General features: G+C 47.2%; 1 long non-coding RNA gene across 1 annotated transcript in view; it reads left to right on the top strand.

The window, feature by feature from the left end:
• The window catches only part of LOC117071604, a 34,624-nt gene that overhangs the window by 5,522 nt on the left and 8,467 nt on the right, over positions 1-20,635 (top strand). The window contains exon 3 of the long non-coding RNA XR_004432379.1: positions 17,285-17,405. This is a non-coding gene — a long non-coding RNA (uncharacterized LOC117071604). The remainder of the gene's footprint in view (positions 1-17,284; positions 17,406-20,635) is intronic.

Genomic DNA, 20,635 nt, shown 5'->3' with positions numbered 1-20,635 from the left:
GTGTCCCGGGTGCTCACCAGACAGTGTCTGCAGGGGAGGCCCCCACATAGCACAAACACACCCTATCTGACTCTCCAGCAGCTCAAGCAGGACCACCAGGAAAGTCTTCTCAAATGCCTCTGAGATTCCCCCCAAATGCCGCCTCATGCAGCAGTCACCACATGGGCCTGTCCAGTTCTCTTTCTCCTGCCCTATCTCCCACCTGTCCATGTGCTGTGCACCTAAGGCTGCTTCAGGGGACCTCCCTTGGAAGCTGTCGGCCATACCCAACCTAGAGCACCCTTGTCCGTATTGAGGGCACTTCCTCTGGATGCTTCTGAAGGTTACCACGATGTGAGTATCACATGGGGATAGGTCTGATGTAGAATATGGGCTGCAGCTCTCTGCAGCTCTGTGTCACTTTTGTCACTGGACACCAAAACTGCACAAAGCATTGCAAGGTGTCTCGTGCTAAGAACTCCTCTTTGCTGGGGCTAAAACTCAGTCTGAGAGCTGGGCAGGACACACACGCCATCTCCTCCTCACAAGATACTGAGTTCTTGATGTGGCAGACATGTTCTGTCATCCTAGAGTCCCGTGGCGTCTTGCAAAGGGGTGGGCACAGAGCAGAAACCTGGTGAGTGCTTTTGGATTGGTTGGTAGCTCTGTGGGAATGGAGGTAGCTCCGGAGAATGTGCTTTGCCTCTTTTCTCAGCTTCATCCTTTCACATGGATGTAGTTGCTCTGTCATGACCTGAGATCCAGGCTGCCAGTATACCCTCTCATCATCATCCCTGCGATAGTGAATACACCCCTCCATTCATGTAGGGCTTTGGCACCACCTGAATCATGATCTTCCCCACCTTGCAAAGACCTGCCGCCATCACAGGGGACTTCAGTGTCCCTGTGAATAACCCATCCGCCATCCATGCCCCACATGCTTCCTAAACCTTTTCAGGCACATTGGCATCACCACCACTCCATGCTTTCACTCACACCCTCAGTTCTACCCTAAATGCTGGGGATTTAGCATTTCCCAAAGGATGGCCTCTCATCAGCACCATTTGGGGAGCTTTAAAATATAGATTTCCAGGTCCCAGATCTGTTCAATCAGAAACTCCAGAAATGGGTCCAGAAACTGGATCTGACCTTCTGATGATCAGCCACATCGGCGACCACTGGATTTTGTCATCCTCTGTTGTGGTTCTCTGGAATCCAACCTGACAGTAGCCCACCGCCACAATCAATTACCCCCGTGCCTTGTTTTCCCCTTGTCAAGTCATTCAGGCTTTTGACTCTCTCTCTCTCTCTCTTTTTTTCCTGTCCATCAGCTTCCTCCTCTGTTTGTGTGTGCCCCTCATGTAGCCTGGACTAGGTGAGCAACACATACCCTCTTCCCTGGTCCCTGCCTTACCTGTCTGATAAAACCAGAGGTCAGCCTTCTGCACTCCTGCCCCCAGTTTGCCTTTGATACCCCTGGGATCACTGCTGCATGCATATGCGAGGAGCCTACACTCACTCAGGTTCTTTGGGATACCTGACAATCCTCTCCTGAGTTGTCAGCTCCATCTCCCAATCCCCTCCACAACCATTCCAAGTTTCTACTGCTTTCCTCAGTCTTCCATCCCAGCACCCACCGCCTTGTGCGCCTACTGTGTGCCCAGCAAGAGATACAGAGCTGAGCAAGTTAGACATGGGCCCTGTCCCCATGAAGCTTACAGTCCAACGTGGAAGAAAAGACAAGCAATAATGATCAGTGCTCTTGATCATGCGGAAAGACAAGGGCAAGGTCACAGGGAAAGTGAAGCCTGCAGGTGGGAAATGCCTTCAGTAGCCAGCCCCTGCTCCATCTGCACATCTGGGGTCCTGCAGCCACCTGCTCTCCTTCCCTCATTCTTGCTGGAAGAGAGATTTTTCTACTTTACGTGGTCACCCCCTCCTCTGTACTTGTGATCCCCCTTTCCCCTGCCAGGAACTTCACAGATTAGACCCCTCCTCAAAGGTTCAATCTCTTCATATCTATTGTTTCATCCCTTTCAGCTCAGTCTCTCTTGCCTTATTGTTATTAGTAATAAGATTAACTGTTTGCTGAAATTAATGCAGGTAAGTCTCAGTGACAACATTATTCACAAAGAACCAGCCATCAGATGGCCGTAGAGGGAGGGATTTAAAAAGGCAGAGAAATGTGAGGCATGGCAGTGGAGGGGGGAAGGGGAATGGGCTGGGTACCTTCCACATGTTTTCTTGTTTAATCCTCACAACTTCATGGGGCTGGTGTGATCATCGTGTTTTGGCTTTGGGAGGTGCAGCCATTTAAGGCTGCAAAACTGCTGTGTCAGTCAGTCAGTTAAAAAAACAACCCATTCCCAGTGCTCCATATGCACAGGGTGTTCATTCAGGAAATTAGAGGCTGGCCCAGCCACTGGAAGGAAGGGCTGGGGGAGCAAGGGTCAGGAAGGGATCACAGAAGGTCAGCATGCAGGCTTCAAAGTGGATATCTCTCCAGGGCTGGCCTGGAAGCAGTATGGAACCTCCAGGAAGCTCGTGCTGACGATGAGCCACAGCTATGGGTGGGAAATGGCAGGCACATGCCCAGAAGAGGCTGCAAACCTCATATCTGCACCAACTGCCTTAGGAGAGGAATGGCCTCTCCTTTCTTTCACCTTCCAAATATCATGTGAGTGTCTCCCTGGCAGGATCCAGCCTGGGGTCCTGTAGAGAACGGGAATCTGGGAACTCCAGGTCCTGGAGGAGACAGTGGACGAGGGCGGTAAGGATTCAAGGTGATGACAGACAGTTCAGCACGAATGCCACTGGGCAAAGCTGGGTCAGAACCCAGATCTGCAGGCTTTAGCCCTCCACTCCCTTTCCCAAGCCACGCTGACCCCCTTTGAACTTTCTCTTAAAGAACTTTGTTTTTGCTTCACCACTCTGTAGAATTGTCTGAAATTCCTTCAACCATCAATGAATTTGGAAGACAATAGGCTGCTAACTGTGGACTAAACCTTCATGAACTTTCCTTCTTCTCAAATAATATTTCTTGCTTTAGGATCAAACACTCAAGGTATTGGTCTCCAACCTGTGATTTTGAAGCTTTATATAAAGAATTCTTTGTTCAAATGTTAAACAGAACCCCACCGTACGCAATGGGTACTGAAGGTAACTAGCCTCCATGCTGAGCGCTGCTATTCTATCTGCCCTGGGCAGGACTGGGGGACATCAGGTTCTGGAGGACATTAGACAGAGGAGGAAAAGGAGCTTCCTCTCAGCCCAGAAAACATTGGCAAGTTAGAGAATTGTGGGAGTGAAGCATCAAAGAGGAGGCCTTTCTCTATTTCCTCCCACTCTCATATGTGGCTTTTATGGTTCAATGACTGGGCTTTATCGGAAAGAAATAGGGCCTTGAGGATTAATGTCTGGGAATGGAGCTAAACAGAAATCTGTGTCCCTTTGGCTGCAGTTTTCCATGGGCATCACCATCTTTTCCCAGAGTGGCTTTAGCAGGGGATGCTGGGAGGACTCTGTTAAGAGCAGCATCCTAGGCTGAATGGGGCCTTCCTTAGGGTCCTTGGAGCTCATAGATTTGCTTTGTCTTGCTTCCCTGGTTCTGCAGCCCCCAGGCCAGTATTTGTGTGCTTGTGCTTGTGCATGTGCATGTGCGTGTGTGTGTGCATGTGTGTGTGTATAATTCATTGAAGTGAGAGAGACAATGGATTCTAAATTCTCAGTAAATTGCAAATATTGTGAGATGTGTTAGTACTCTGGGCCAAGACAAATGTAATTTTGGATTATTAAGTCTACATGACAAATGAGTGCTTATTAATTTTTATTTATCTTGAGTGAATTAATAGGGACCAGTGATGGGAAAAAAATAATTGTCATTCTACTCATTCATAGAGAATAGCTGATTTGGAGAAAACCTTAAGAAACAGTAGCATAAAATCACAGAATGTTGAAGCTGAAACCTTTATTTGCTCTAATTCAATAAATATGTATTAAGTAACTTCTTGGTTCTGGAAATTCAAAAGCATACAAGAAACTGTTCCAGTCCTCAAGGAGCTCAGAGTTTGGTAGGGGCAACAATAGAAATTTGATCAAAGAATAAAGGTGGTATGAAATTAGGGCAGGCTGTCATTAACTCCTTGTGGGGGTAAAAGAGCCAGAGAAGGCTTTCTAGAGGAGGTTATATCTGAGTTGGGTTTTGTTGTATGAGTAGGAGCTTGGCAGGAAAAAAAGTTGGAGAAAGGCATTCTTGTCAGAAAGAAGAAGAACATAGGCTTGTTAATCCATGAGAGGAGTTCAGAAATCCAGCAGTCTGAAGGTGTAAAGTGGAGGGAGATGAAGAGAGAGGGGTGGGCAGGGAGCAGGTCCTGAAATCTGAGTTGAGGATAGGTCTGGACTTTTCCTCCATGATCAGGAGCTATCAAAGATGTGAAGCAGGAGAAAGACCAATTTGGTGGACCTATGGGGGATGCACCAGAGGAGGCAAGGCTGGAATCAGGACCCCCTTATGAGGAGGTTGCAGTGGATGGGGATAGAAGCCAGGCAGAGCTAATAAGAAGGGAGAAAGTGGATGGATTATATCAGTTTCCTTTTTGCTACTGCAACCAGTTTTAAACTTAAAGCAAAACAACTTAATTTTCTTACAATTCTGGAGACCAGAAGTTCAAAATCAATCTACTGGGCTAAAGCCAAGGTGTCAGTCTGGCTGGTTCCTTTTGGAGGCTCTAGGGTAGACGCTATTCCCAGATTGCCTTTTCCAGCTTCTAGAGGCCACCTGCATGTCTTAGCTCATGGCCCCTTCTGTCATCCTCGATCCGCATTATTCCAGTCTCAGCTACCATCATCACATCACCTTCTATCTGACTCTGACCTTCCTGCATCCCTCTTATAAGGACTGTTGTGGATATTCAGAGCCCAGCTGGAAAATCTCCTCATCTCAAGGTTCTTAATCACGTTGGCAAATTTCTCTTTGCCATGTGAGTTAACATTCACAGGTCCTAGGGGTTAGGATGTGGACATATTCGGAAGGCCATTATTTAGCCTAGCACCTGGATGCAAAGGACTTTGGGAACTGTAGCCAATACAATTTGGTAACTGACTAGGGAGAATGGAGGTGATAATGGGAGAGAAAACCCTTGCGGATACTGGTTTGGGCGGCAAGTGAATGGTGGTGCCACCAACTAAGAGAAAGAAGGAGGAAGAGCAGAGTTGGAGAGCAAGTGTAGCGGGAGGTGTAGAATAACGTGCTTAGTTTTGAACACGGTGAACTTGAGATGTCCAGTAGGTCATCAGATACGTGGAATTCAGGGGAGAGGTCTGGGTGAGAAAGAAATCTGAGTCAGTCATGTGCGGTTGGTAATCGAAACTGGGGTGTGGGTAATGGTAACTCAGGGAGTGTACAGAAAAGAAGTTTTGGAACTTTATGGTACATCAGAATAGCCTTGGCATAGAGTTGGCAGGTTTAGCAAATAAAAGTACAGGAGGCCCTGTACAATTTGAATTTCAGATAAACAACAAATAATTTTTTAGTATGTCTCACATATGGCACGCACCTCACTTGCCCTGCCTCTCCTTATTTATCTGAAATTCAGATTTAACTGGGCATCCTGCGTTTTGCCTGGTGACTCTACCTTGGGAGCATGTTAAAAGCAAGGCACCTTTGTGGGCTGCGTTCCCAGAATTCTGGTTCAGTTGGTCTACGGGGAGGCTGTATTTTAACACACTCTCCAGGAGACTCTCAGGCAGTTAGACCTGTGAGACACTGAAGGAGAGTGAGGAAGAAAGAGGGCTTGGGAGCAGACCCCAAGAACCTCAGCACTGAAGGGCAAGGGAAGGAAGAAGCCAGCGCACTGGCCTGAGAAAGACCAGACAGAGCAGCAGGAGGAAAACCAGCCCTGGTGGCCTCATGCAGGTGCTTTGAGGACGAGCATCAGTGCAGCAAGAAGCTGTAAGAGGCCATGAGTTAAAATGTGGAGTCAGTGGTGACTGGCAGATTCGTGGAGACTCCACAGCATTCTTGTTCATTGGAGTTCTCCTCCAGTCTGGGCTGTACCCCGGACACGGTGATCATGCCTGTATCTCTCTGCCTGTCTGCCTCTCTGCCTGAGGGCTTTCCCAGCACAGCTTGGCTGCAGGCAGGCACGACCTGAAAATTCAGGAGTGCGAATGCCCCAGGACAACCCTCACCAGTGGGGCATGCAAGCTGGTGGACCACTGGCCCAGCCTGCCAGCTCCAAGAGCTCAGTCCGCTCAGTTTCTCAGAGGGGACTCAGAGGGATTGAGCCTCTGTTGCCCACAATGGTGTCCTTCTTCTTAATCACACTTGGTTAGCTTCTCTCCCTTCTGTCTCTCACTCTGTCCCTGTCCCTCCGATTCTCATTCTCTGGAATCACTTCCAGAGATTATACTACATGCACCCAGGACCTTGTCTCAGGGTCTGCTTCTGGGAGGACCAAAACCAGGTCCTTGGAGATGTCCGCTCCCATGGAGTCATGGGGAAGAGCTGAGGGCAGGAGGCAGAGGGGTGGGAGGGGGCGATGGTCCCCAGAAGGAGCCATGAGGCAGGGAAAGGCTGTCGTCAGTGAACCCCAGCCTGCCTGTGTGCACCTCTTCTTGGCAGCCTGCATTCCCCAGTGCTTACCTCATGACCCTGGTTCCCTGAGACATCTCTGCAGAACCTCCTTCTAGGATCTCTGGACCCTGGTGGACCATTTCACTGGGACTCTGCCCTCTTCAGCCATGCTAATGAGGGCATGTATCTATCCCCCTTCTCCTGCTTTGCAGCTGATGATGTTCTTCCATTTCAAAATAGGCCTTCAATATCTTAGAGAAGGAAGGAGATGAAGCTTTCCTGAGCACTGCTTTGTATACAGCTCTGCTATCTCATTTAATCCTCACAACACCATAGACAGTGATTTTTCCCATCTTTCCAGTGAGGACACTGGGGCTCAGGGGAGTTAAGTCACCCTTTAAAGTCACCCATGCCGTAAGTGTTGGAGCTTGGACGCTGGTCTGTGCCTTGCCCAGCTGCCTACACGCGACAGGTATCTGAGGATGACGCCCACACTCAACCAAGCCCTTTCCCTGTCCAGGCCAGTGATCACATTTTCTTTAGATGACACTTCAAGGGGCACAGCTCCTGAACTCTCACCTCTCGGGTGACATTCTTGGTCTGCCTTCACAGTGAAATATAGCACCCAAGGCTGGTAGCTTTCCAAAAGAGCCCTGTGCCAGTTCCCTCTGCTGACCTGAACATTACACCTCCATCTCTGACCCCAGGATCGCATTAGCTTTTGAAACAGCCGCAGTCCTTACATGGGCTCATATGAAGCTTTGGGGTTACCTAAAACCCTCGGGTCTTTTTCACATGGCCTGTTGCCAAGCCAGGCTGCTCCTGGGGCAGTTCATCATTTTGATCCCAAATTGATTTGTTAGGACTGTGGTTTTCATGGTTTAGGCTAACATTACAACAAAAATAAATGCAATAGGTGTTGATTTCCCTATACGGCCAATGACTGGCCATTAATGAATTCATATTTGTGTGCCTCATATTTCCAAGCAGATTTTCTGTTCCTTGAGGGCAGAGGGCATGCTTTCCCTCTTCCGCGTTGCCTACAGGGTCTGGCACAAAGGTCTGCAAACAGTATGTCTTCCGCAAGCATTCTTATTGCCTGATTGAGGAAAAACACCCTCAATCCCTCAATCCTGCCCTCCTCAGCCTCAGCTTCAGCTCTTGTCAGCACCACTCTCCGCAGCTGACTGTACTACACGGAGCACCCCCATCTGGAATGCTCCCGTAGAGTGGCTTCTTACAGTAGTGGTGGCAGGCAAGATGGCAGACTGAAGAAAAGAGTACTGGCCCTGGATCCGAGATACCTGGGTCTGAATCAGCTCTCGCATGTGACCATGTGCTGTTCCCTCATTTGTAAAATAGAGACAATGAAAACAGGTTAACGTATTGAATCCATACTGTAAAATGTGCTCCATGCTTTTTGCCCGTAATCTCAACCCGGTGAATTAGGGATAATAAATATTTCCATTTTTTAGATGAAAAAATCTGAAATTCAGAATAGTTAATTTGCTTGCTCAGGGTCACAAAAGTAAAGCGTGCAGAGCTGGCGTTTGAACCCATGCTCTCTGCTCCACCCTTAGCCATTGGGTGTAATAAATATGTCACCTCCTAGATTATTGCACAAGAGAATGGCAACTCGCTGGTAAAGTGCCCGTCACCATGCCTGGCACACAGTAAGTACTCAGTAAGTGCTACCTCTCTCCCCAGCTGCCTCTCCACCTTTAATTTTTCCCTCGCCTCAGGGCAGAGCTAGGACGGAAAGGTGGAAGTAGAGGAGATTCACTTTCAATACGGTCAAGGGAGCAACTCCTGACAGTTTTGAGTCCTCAGAGAGAGATCTCTGTTCTTGGAACAGGAGAGCAGAGCCTGGCTGGTCAGCTGTTGGTGGCGGAGCCACTGTCTCAGTCTGGAGGAAGGAGGAGTCATCATGCGGGGGAGCGGCTGGGGACCCGTGGGCCTTTGAGAAAGAATTCCTTAGTTAGCAGGGCCATCCTGACCCCTCTCACTCTTGTCTCTCACACATGGTCTATCACCACGTGGTGTTGATCCCACCCCACCTGCCCTGGCATCCTTCTACCTGCTTCTCTCCAGGCCACCAGCAACTCTCCTGTGGAACCTGGCATTGGCCATCTGAGTGTGTGACCTCTCTTGATTGTCTATCCACACAGCACTCTGTAGGTCTTCCCAAAATACAATGTGCTCATACCTCGCCCCAGCCCAGGACCCTCAGAGCCTTTCTGTCTGTAGGAAAAGGTGCTAAGAGACCTTCAGAGGTCTCTCTGCCAGTCACCCAGGCCCTCTCAGGGCCCCCAAAGCCTCTGGCAGGCCTTTTATATGTGCCTTTCCCTCAGCCCGGGACCTTCTCTGCCCTCTCTCTCTGCTAACTTTGTCTTCCCCTTCCAAGCCTGTGCATTGCCATTTCCTTGAAGCTGTCTTTGATCACCGCTTTTCCTCCATCCTCACCCCAGGTGACAGTGTGAGTCTCATTCATCAAAGCCCCCACCTCTAGGATCTAGAATTGAGCCATGCAGTATAAGCTTTTCTTGAGTCCTCCAGGTGCCAAGAAGACTTGGCCAGACCACGCGGATGCAGAGATAAATGAGCCATGTTCCTGGGCCTGGAGGAGCTCTTGAGAACAGCATGGAGTGATGTGTTGGCCAAGTTAAGCTCAGGTGCTCTGGGGAAGACTACATAAGGAACACAGATAATCCAGACTGAGGGAGTCAGGGAGGGGCTTCCTGGTGGAACAAGTGATTAAATAGAGCTTTGAGGTCTCAGTGGGGGATAGGATGTCAAGAAGGGAAAGAAGTTTGTGCTCAGCTGGAGCCCTGAGTGAGTAAGCCATGCTGGGCACTGCAGAATGCCTGAGCCGAGGCTGCACAACCCTTGCTGATGGGTGCCGCAATGGGTGAGTGGGAAGGAGTCTCCTTGGAGGCCTCCCAGGTCTCTGGAAAGGCAGCAGTGGGGGATGCACAGGAGGACTAGGTATGGAGGGACAAGAAAAGAAGGTAAAGAGGTTGATCAGGAACCTGCTTGATTTACAGTCCTTGTGGGATCCCTGAGTGGAAATTTCTTAGTGGGAAGGGCATCTGAAGTGGAGGGAATAGCATGAAAAGGCCAAGAGGCCAGACTGAAAGGGCCATAGATAGTGGGACAATGAGCACACCTGGCTGGAGTGTGGAGAAAGGGGAGGGAGGGACTGGTCAGCTGGAGGAGGTTCCCAAGGTTACTGTACCTGAAAATCAGTTATGGGCCAGACGCTGTGCTAAGTGCTTTTTTAAACATTACTTTTTATCTTCCTGACAAACCTGCAGCAGCCTTATTTTACAGATGAGAGCATTGAGGCTCAGAATGGATAAAGGACTTGCTCAAGGCCATGTAGCACTAGCAAGAGCCTTGCACAATAGGTGCTCAATATATATGTCCGAATGGGCTGACTGACTGCATGAATGAATGAATGAATCAATGAATCAATGAATGAATAATAGAATTCAAGCTCAAGCACGCCTGGCTTTCAGCTTGAGCTCTGTCCTGTCCTATACCTTGTTGCCTGAATTCTCTCCACCTCAAAAACAATAACTATAATTCTAACGGTAAGAAGGGTGAATAACATAGCTTCCCCCTGAGCCTGAAGTGGTCGTGGCTTTGAGCAAAGCCCTCACATTCCTCCAAGCCAGGAGCTCATGACCACATGCTTCCCCCCTTCCGGAATCTTCCCTAACTCCTCCTGGGGCAGCTCTATGCCAGCTGCCCTTTTGAAAGCCACTGTTTGCTTTCCCTGCCTCCAGTTTTATCATTTTCTCCAGGAAAATATTTGCCTTCCCATTATTTTAATCATGCCTCACGGGTCCAGCAGGGAGGCCTTGCAGAAGAATAAGCCCTGTTTTCTGTTTGCTGTACTGGGAAGACAAACAGGTTTGTTTGACTTACCTGCATTTTCCCAGTAGGTGGACCCCTTGGAGCAAACACAGACTAGACCTTGGGCTTCCTGCCCCTTGGACCTGGAGTTGACTTGACTGGGGAGCATTTAAAATGGAAAGTGCTTCCCTTAAGCCAAGCTGGGGTGGATTGAGCTATTCTCTTTTGTTTATCACAGAGCATGGATTTATTTTATCATGCACAGTGCCTGAACTGGAAGTGAGCTTCTCTTGAGTCCAGGAAACATTCAGTCTTCCTCAAATAGCAACCAGGCCCTGTAATACTTGAATGGATTTATCTAAGAGTGAGACTTCAAGATGAAAATATTCTAGAGATTAGGGGTGGGATTAAGTAGGAGGCTATGACCAGGGAGAAACTTGAAATTATTGGGGTAAAAATGACCCCGATTTTTGAAGCCAGACAGATCTGGTTCAAATTCAATTACAGGTGAACTACTTTTTGTGTGTGTGTTTCTAAGGATAGAGCTGTTGCTTCATTCATTCTGTGAATGTTTAGTGAGCACTTCCCAGGTGTCATCCCTATTTTAAGTGTTGTGATGCACCGGTGAACAAAACAAGTAGTAATTTCTGCCCTTTGGAGATTACAATCCAGTGGGAAAAAAACAGGCAAACATAAGACATAAGAAAAACAGGCAGCAAGTTAGAAAGGGATCAAAAAAAGTGGAAGAGGGCCAGGTGCGGTGGTTCACGCCTGTAATCCCAGCACTTTGGGAGGTAAAATCGGGTGGATCACCTGAAGTCAAGAGTTCAAGACCAGCCTGGCTAGCATGGTGAAACCCTGTCTCTATTAAAAATATAAAAGATAGCCAGGCATGGTGGCAGGTGCCTGTAATCCTAGCTACTCCGGAGGCTGAGGCACAAGAATCTCTCGAACCCAGGAGCCGGAGGTTGTAGTGAGCTGAGATCACGCCATTGCACTCCAACCTGGGTGACAGAGTGAGACCCAGTCTCAAAAAAAAAAAAAAAGGTGGAACAGGTTTAGTGTAATTGGGAAGGTGGTGTTGGTGGGTGAGGGTGCAGTATAAATGGACTGGTCTGGGTAGGCCTCTTGAAGAAGGTGATATTTGAATAACAACTTGAAGGAGGGAAAGTACTTAATTCCAGACATGTCTGATTCCAAAGCCCAAGCTCTTAAGCCTACACCACCTCTCTCCCAGTTGAATACCAACAGAAAGCTGGACACATGGTAGTACTTGGTAAGTATTAGTGCTTACCCCATCCATCTTCCTTTTAGAGTCTCTTGGGCATGCATCAACTGGGGAAACAGGCAAGAGGGTGGTGGGTGGGGATCCCAGCAGGGCACCATTGCCAGAGCAATGTGTGGGCACAAAGTAGGGATCCTGGGGAGCAGGCAGTCACCAAGATGCCCATGACTGCTCTTACGGTTGGAGTTCGTTCAGGCTGGGGAGTAGAGTTAGGGTGGAGAGGGCTAGAACAGTTAGGGAAGGTAAGGCTCATCCATTGATGCTCACTGCACACCCTAAATTTGCCCTGGAGAGAAATGCACTACACAAACATTTGTTGAGGGCCTACTAGGAACCAGGTGCTTCCCCATCCATGTCATTCTCCCAACTGTCCTCTGAAGCAGGCAATAGCATCTCCATTTCACAGTTAGAGAAACTGAGGCTCAAAGGCTGTAAAGCATATGTGTTGCTATCTGGCTTGGATATAGCTTTGGATCTGTCTGATTTTATAGACCAGGTAATTTTTACTTTATAATCATGATCAATTTCTGATCGAACAGAAAATCTATCTGAACAGCTGCCAATGTCAGTATCATCCTCAACCTCACCATCAACGTTACCAACATCACCATCACCATTAACATCACGATCACCATCATGGTCACCATCACAATCACCATTATCACCATCACTGTCACCATCACCATCATTGTCACCATCACCAACATCACCATCAGCCTCACTCTCAATGGCTGTGTGATTACAGGCAGCAGGGCATGTCAGATCATCTCTCTCAGATTCAGCTTCCTTATCTATGAAATGAGTATAAGTATATCTACCCCAGAGGTTAGGAGAGGTGCTGAAGTACGTCTCCTGTTTCCTCCACTCCACCAAAACTGCTCTTTTCAAAATCATCAATGACCTCTATAATTGTCATCATACTCGCCCTCCAAGAGCATTCAGTGCCTCTGACCACTTCCTCCTCTTGGCTTTGTGATAGTTGCTTTCTGATTTCCCTTCCAGCTCACTGATCCCCACCCTCCCTGGCTAGCTCTGTCTCATCTACTAGATCCCTAAATTTTTAAGTCTTACAGAGCTTTCTTCAAACAGGCTCTCTAACTGCTTCCTCCCTAGTCCAACCAACTATCGTGCTTCCCTTGAAATACTACAGAAACTTGACATCACTAGGGCATGGTCAAGGAAGCGGCCCTTAGAGTGGGCCATGGAGCACCCCCTGGGGAAGAAGGGTCCCTTCCTGCCTCATCTAGAACTAACAGCACTCTCTTCAAGGAGGAGATACTGGGTCAATCCCGAGCAGAATTTTTCGCGGGTAGTTTGTGAAGTCTCCGCCTCCTGAATCTGCATCCCTTTCAGCTTTCTGTTGCTTGCTGGGTCTGTACTATCTCAGGTGATCAGAGCCCTCAGAATCTTCCCACCCTAAACGTGTTCACACTGAGATGTCAGGGACAGTGGCCCACACTTAGTTTCTATTTAGCAGAGAACTAACAGTGTGCTATAGAGAGATCTCCAGTTAATGGGTGGGAACATTTGCAGAATGCTTTCCTGAAAACTGAAATAGCACCCCTTTGGGGGCTACTGTTTCTGCCTCCACATTGGGGGGTCTGTTCTGAGACAGATGGTCCCCTGTTGGGCTGTTCTCACACACACGAGCAGAGGAATTCTTTTAGGTCCTCTTGGCCTCGGGAGCATTTTGAATCAGTTGCCAGGAGAAACAGATTGCCTACCCCTTATTCTGGGGGCTGTGGGTGGATGGCTTTGAGAGGAGATCTCTTCCAAGAATGTGTTTTCCCTTACATCTTCAGGATGCCATGCACTTCCCGCTCTGCTCTTTTGAGGCTGGCATAAGCATGAGAGTTGCCTGGGGAGGAACGTCTGTACCGCCTCTGCCCCACTGCTCAGGAGCAATGGCGGGTGAGTGAGTCACTTTTGGCATCCTCCTTTGTTCCCTGTGCGTAGGGCTACCCAGTTGGTAACACTACAATCTGCTCTCCACCGCCAGCTTAACATTCCTAAAATAGCTCAGTGTGATTGGGCCATTCCGTTGCTCAAGAACTATCCAGATTCTTCCACTGCCCGTAGAATGAAGTCCCAGGCTTTCGTCTCACATTTGAGGTTGCTACCATCTGGCCTTCATTTGCTTTTCTAACCATGCCCCTCATTCCTTCTCTACCCAAGGTCTTCCCTCCAGACAGTCAGGTCTACTCTTCTTTCCCAGAATGCCTGGCCTCCTGCCTGCATCCACACTGTTCTCTTGGTTAAAATGTTATCCCCTCCTTGTTGCCTGTATAAACTTTTTCTTGTTCTTCCAAACAGGTTTGAGGCCAAGCTTGCAAAGGCCTCCTCTCCTTGGATGTCTTCCTTGATCCCTCCTTTCATTTGCCTCCTGATTCCATGTGACCACACAGAGGCCCTCTTGTGACTACTTACCTAGGTGTGGGCAGGGAGTGGAAGAACCACAAGGGACTATTACCACCCACAGGTACTCCCAGCAGCAGGAGAGCTATTACCACTTCTAGGCCTGAAGAAGCGAGGGTAGGAAACTGTTAACAAAACCTGGAAGGAGGAAGGCCTGCAGAGAAGACCACAGGGCTGTGACCTTCCACAGAGATGTAGTCAGCCTGGGGAGAGCTCTCCGGTGAGTCAGGACAATAAGCACCCCTTGGCTAAGACCAACTGGAAGCCAGAGCGCAAGCGAGCCCCTTAGAAAGTCTCTGCAGGGGCTGGGCGTGGTGGCTCATGCCTATAATCCCAGCACTTTGGGAGGCTGAGGCGGGCGGATCACAAAGTCAGGAGTTTGAGACCAGCCTGGCCAATATGGTGAAACCTTGTCTCTACTAAAGATACAAAAATTAGCCGGGCGTGGTGGCGGGTGCCTGTAGTCCCAGCTACTCAGGAGGCTGAGGCAGGAGAATTGCTTGAACCTGAGAGGCAGAGGTTGCAGTGAGCCGAGATCACACCATTGTACTCCAGCCTGGGTAACAGAGCAAGACTCTATCTCAAAAAAAAAAAAAAAAAAAAAAAAGAAAGTCTCTGCAGGTCAGCCTGCCTGTGTGGGCAGAGGAGTGAAGGAGTGTGGAAAGGAATCTGAAGGGACGTAAAGAGGAAGGGGATTCTAGCTTTTACCTTAGATGTCAGATGGGTACATTGCAAAGACTTTGAATGTGAGTCTTTGCACAAGTAGAAAGATTTCATAGGCTCAAGCTGTTCAACATCATTTCCCACATAAGAGAGTGGAAGCCCAGAGGGTGTCCATGCTGATCTGAGACCACACAATAAGGTAGTGTCAGAGATGAGACAGGAGGAAGTATGAACCCCCCAGTTCATTAGTCAATTGTTTCTTTGGAACAGAGCATCTGATAAGTTACACAATAAGAATCTGAGTTTTAGTCTTACTGGTCATGCTGGCTGTGTTTGGTAACTGGTGAGATGGCCTGATGGGAGTCTGTTTGCAAGTGGTGGCTGACAGTCCTCCATGGAAGAGGTGCATCCTGAAGGGGGAAGCCATGGACAATGATTTTACCCAGTGGTATGTGGATTGACATTATGGACATAGCACGGCAGTTGTTTGTTTGTTTTTAGACAGGGTCTCGGTCTATTTCCTAGGCTGGAATGCAGTGGTGCAATCACAGCTCACTGCAGCCTCGACATCCCAGGCTCAAGCAATCCTCCCACTTTAACCTCCCAAGCGGCTGGGACTACAGGCACGTACCACCATATCTGGCTAATATCTTAAAAATTTTTTTTTTTTGTAGACACGAGGTGTTGCTATGTTTCCAGGTCTGGTCTCAAACTCCTGACCTCAGGTGATCCACCTGCCTCAGCCTCCCAAAGTGCTGGGATTACAGGTGTGAGCCACTGCGCCCAGCTGGCAGCTGCTTTTCAAGTCTCTTGTCCACCTGGGTTCCTGGACACCATTTGAATGCTCTCCCACGGAGATCAGAGTGTGTGTGTGTGTGTGTGTGTGTGTGTGCGCCCGCCCGTGTGTCTGTGTGTGTGTTTTAAGGGGAGGAATCTACAGTAGAATCTGAAAGAGCTCTTTCACTCATCTCTGAGTCACACTGAACTCTAAGCAGCACTGCTGTGGATTCCCCATAAGGGAGCATAACAGAGCTCTCCCACACCCCACTGCATTTATTATTATCATTATTTTTTGAGATGGAGTCTCACTCTGTCGCTCGGGCTGGAGTGCAGTGGCACAATCTCGGCTCACTGCAACCTCTACCTCCCAGGTTCAAGTGGTTCTCCTGCCTCAGCCTCCTGAGCAGCTGGGACTACAGGCGCCCACAACCATGCCCGGCTAATTTTTGTATTTTAATAGAGACAGGGTTTCACCATGTTGGCCAGGCTGGTCTCCAACTCCTGACCTCCGGTGATCTGCCCACCTCAGTCTCCCAAAGTGTTGGGATTACAGGTGTGAGCCACCGTGCCCGGCACTCTGCTTTGCTTTAATTCTCTTTCACCCGATTTCCTTCTACTCTTTTTTTTTTTAATTGAAGCAGTTGTGCAATTTTTTACAATGTTCAGACACTGATACTTATGACTCCTTACATCTCAGATCAAGCCGTGGGAAGGCCCGGGCAGGGAGTATGATATCCAGTGGTCTGTGGAAGGAATGCACTCAGGAAAGTCAAATAAATGGTCTAAATTCCCACAGCTGGAAAGGGATGACCAAACAGTAGGCTTGACTCTGAAGACCATGCCATTTTGATTTTACCATATTGGGACTCTCTCCCTCTGCCAGCAGTTCCTTTTTCTGAGTCTTTTCCTATTCTTTTCTCTCTCATCTCTCAACCCTTCCCTTCTTCACCTCCATCTTCCCCCATCCTCTCTATCTCTCTCTTTCTCGTTTTCCCCTCTCCCCACTCTTCTGAAAAGCCACAACTTCTCTCTGTTCTAATATGCCTAAGACATCGTCCCAGGAACTTTTTTATGTGCTTCTTGACACCCAGAGTGACTGTACACAGGTATATTTGTAGGGAGAGCCTCTGCCTCGATGGGAAGAGAAGCTAACTGATTGACTTTCTGCTACTTGTACCAGCCAAGGGGCTATTTGCAGACAGTACATAAAAATGACAAAGCACCATAAGATATTGAGCAATCTTTCCTTGCATCAATTAGATTCTGGCATCTGCTTACTGTTTAATTATCTTTTGACTGAGGAAATGGAAAAGTTGACAAATAGTTTAACTCAACAAGATTCAGGTTCCTTGTTTTTCCCCCTCTGTGAGCATGTTTTTAGAACACCGATCTGCCAACATCTCCTAGTTTCTCTGGGGCACTGGCAAAAAATACAGACAAATATTTATGTTCCATGAATTCAAGATGGTTTTCATATTGTTTTCATGTTTAACTGATTCCAAATGAACGACAATGGCTCTTAATGTGGTTACAAGAATTTGCCATTAATTTTCACTTGAAATTGGATGCAGCCGGTATACATGCCTACACCGTATTCTAGTTCTTAACGATTTGCCTTCCAAAAATATAGGCTGCTTCCCACTGGCTGATTGGCACAGCAGCTTAGTGAGGGCATCGATCTCCTATTACATGTTAACAAAAATTAAATTGAGAATATCACCCTATTTCAGAGTGCTTTGCATGTAGCATTTGAGGCAGGCGGCTGGGACATTGAATGAAAAGTCTGGTGGAGGCAGGTTCAGCATGCCACCCTTTCCTGGTCGTGAAGATGCCAGCTCCAGCTCCAAGCAGGTGACAAGGCTGGGTGGTCAGGGGACATGGGAGTGGGGTTCGAGGTCTCAGAGCATTTTTAAAAACTTCCGTTGTCTTTCTAGCTTGGATTTTGGGAGCACCAGGGTAATGTTCTAAACTTCTTTGTGAGGTTTAAAGTCTTCCCTCCCTTGGTCTAAAATGTTGAAGTGGGTGGTGGAACAGAGAGGTGACATGAAGATGAGAGCTGGGCCAGAGGAATAGGATTCTTCATCTTTGGGGATGTCATTTAATTTTGGAAATGCTCAGTTTCTGTTTAGTCAGTGTAACCATATAATTTGTTGAACACTTTTGAAGGGGTGAATGTTAAATTGGATAACATGTTGGGAAAATGGGCTTAAACTGGAGATAAGGTCGACCTATGAATAAAGAAGAGATTAGGCCACATAGTGGGGGTCAGGGGTGGTAAGTAGGTTTCATACCCATGGTAATTACAAAAGAGTAACCAGGCTTTCTGGACTGCATTGTGGAGGGGATGGTGCAACTGCTCTTAAGCACCATGGAAGAGTTTCCTGATTGATTAGTAATGTCTGCTCTGGTCTCTGGAAAGGATGGCTGCACCCTTGCAGGTATTCATCATTCCTGGATTGAGTGTCTTCAAGAGCCTTTTCAATTCTATTTTTGTAATAAGAATAACTGAGAAGTGAATGAAGCTAACCTTCTTACTTAAATGCACTGGAGGTTGAGACCTGGAAAGCCAGACTGAGAGGCCTATGGCAGTGCCCTTCCAGCTGAATGTGTACACTTCAAAATTGTCAAAATGCAGATTCTGAATCAGAGGTCTGGGCTAAGGCCCAATAGCCTCAATTTCTGTTGAGTTCCCAGGTGATACCGATGCTGCTGGTCTGCGGGTCATACTTTGAGCAACAAAGACCTAAGGCAGCATCCTGAACCTGGGCCAATGCCCCTTCACTGCAGGCTCAAATCCTGCAGAAGAACCTGTATATATGCTACTTTCCAAAGATTTTTTTTCCACAGGTCATTTAAGTGATTCCTCCAGACAGCCTTTTAATGTTTGATAGATTATTTCCCGTCCCCATCACCCATTTTTTTTTTTTTTCCTAAATGTGCTTTTCAGGTGGAGCAGGTTTAAGTGCCTAGCCCAAGGGCTATAAATGGCAGGGTTGGGACTCACATTTAAGACTTTGCCCTTCCCCAGGTGGCCCTTTGAGCACCTAAGTGACAGGCCTAATTCTAGAGGTAATGTTGTGAGTGCCCTCAGCTCAAATGGAGCAGCTTTTGGAGCAGTGCCAAGGGATTGTACTGATGCTAAATATGCCTTCAGATCATGTCAGAAGCCTAAGCTTGCCTTGTGACCCCCCAGCACCACCATTTCAGTCAGTCATTAAGGCAGGCAGACAACATCTTACAGTCCTGGGTTCATGGGAGCCTTCTTTGTTCTTATGAGGGTTTTAGAGCCAGATAGACCTGGATCAGAATCTTTCCATGTCATTTGACCTTGAGCAAGTTACTTAATCTCCCCAAATTAAAGTCCCTTCACCTGTAAAAAGGCACATTCTTGCTGGGTGCGGTGGCTCACGCCTGTAATCCCAGCACTTTGGGAGGCTGAGGTGGGCAGATCATGAGATCAGGAGTTTTAGACCAGCCTGATCAACATGGTGAAACCCCCTCTCTACTACTAAAAATGCGACAATTAGCTGGGTGTGGTGGTGCGCACCTGTAATCCCAGCTACTCAGGAGGCGGAGGCAGGAGAATTGCTTGAACTCGGGAGGTGGAGGTTGCGGGGACCTGAGATCGCACCACTGCACTCCAGCCTTAGCGACAGAGGGAGACTCCATCTCAAAAACAAACAAACAAAAAAAGAAGCACATTCTTGCCTTTCAGAGTTGTTCGGAAGATGAAAATAAACAATGTAGTAAAATGCATGGCACAGCGCATAGCAAAGACGGAACATTTCGTTTCTCCCCTTTGCCCTTCAGAAGAACTGTAATGCCTTACTGTTGCTATTCACTGTACAAATACAGTGTAACTATCTTACATTTTTCTTGGCACAGTGGTGTACTCCACAATAATGGGTTCAACCTTTATATAGTGCCTTCCCTGTATACAATAAAATAGAAAACTGTATTTCATTACCAAATATCATTCTTTCATTATATAACACACAAATAACTATTTAAACAAACTTCAAAACTTATACTCTAAAACATATCAGCACCAAAAGCTATGCAGGCAACACAGACATATTTGAAAATTAGAAGCAAACTTAAAATGTCTCCGTTGTGATTTGGCATTAGCAAAATCACCGATCAGTTTCGCAACTTCTGCTGCCTTGTTTCTGCAGCGAGTGGTGTTAATTCTGTTAAACGTTGTTGTCACAGAGTGTTCCTTAAATAGTTTTTAATTGGTTTTAATTTGGAGAAAAAATGTTATGCTGAAGATACAGGGGCAGGAACTGTCAAAAATAAAATTAACAGATAACAGTCTATGGAAAAACTTGGAGACATGCTGTGTCATTGTATACTCTGTTAGCAAATGTATGGATGCTTTTAATTTTGTCAGTTTCACATGTTAATGATTTTCACAGAGCAGTAAGTTAATTGGTAGTGCTTCCAATGGATCCCTGGAATCTTTCGTTTTCACCTCCTGTGCGTTCTTCACAGTGGACTTTTCATCCACATGAATTAATTAGGATGGTGGAAAAAAATGCAATCAAGTCAGCAGTTGTATTTAACCCTGAAATCTTAGGCCTATTTAGGTAATCAATGTTATCAATTATTCATGAAAAAAGGTAAGCAAATATAAAATCCTTCTTTTAAAAAAATCTGCTGGAGCTCAAAGTACTGCCATCCTGATACTCAGCAAATCAACAGGTGGAGGCAGATGATGTAAATGATGCAAAAATCTTTTCATTATTATAGTATCTTGGCAAAATTTTAGTCAAAGCAGTCTCTTTTTTTTTAATGTGGAAAATATAGTCAGATTTTTTTCACCTATCTTTTAAGATATTAGCATAGTTCTATATGTATAAATGCATAATTCTATTAAAGAATTATGCATCGCTTCAGCTAAGGGAGCAACAGCCGCTCTGACAGCTCTGACTTTGCAAATGCCAGCCAAGCGCCCACATTCTCTTGGCTATAAAGGCAGCAGAGGTCAATATGCTTTCCCAAGAGTCATCAAGTATTGCCAAGGAATAGCCCCAATTTCATTGCATATCACATTTCAGGCATGCTGTACTCTGTTCAAA

The sequence above is a fragment of the Trachypithecus francoisi genome, unplaced genomic scaffold (genome assembly GCF_009764315.1).
Source record: "Trachypithecus francoisi isolate TF-2019V2 unplaced genomic scaffold, Tfra_2.0 Lachesis_group3, whole genome shotgun sequence".
NCBI lineage: Eukaryota > Metazoa > Chordata > Mammalia > Primates > Cercopithecidae > Trachypithecus > Trachypithecus francoisi.
Note: the sequence above shows the minus strand (reverse complement) of the source record. Positions and strands in the feature narration are given on the sequence as shown.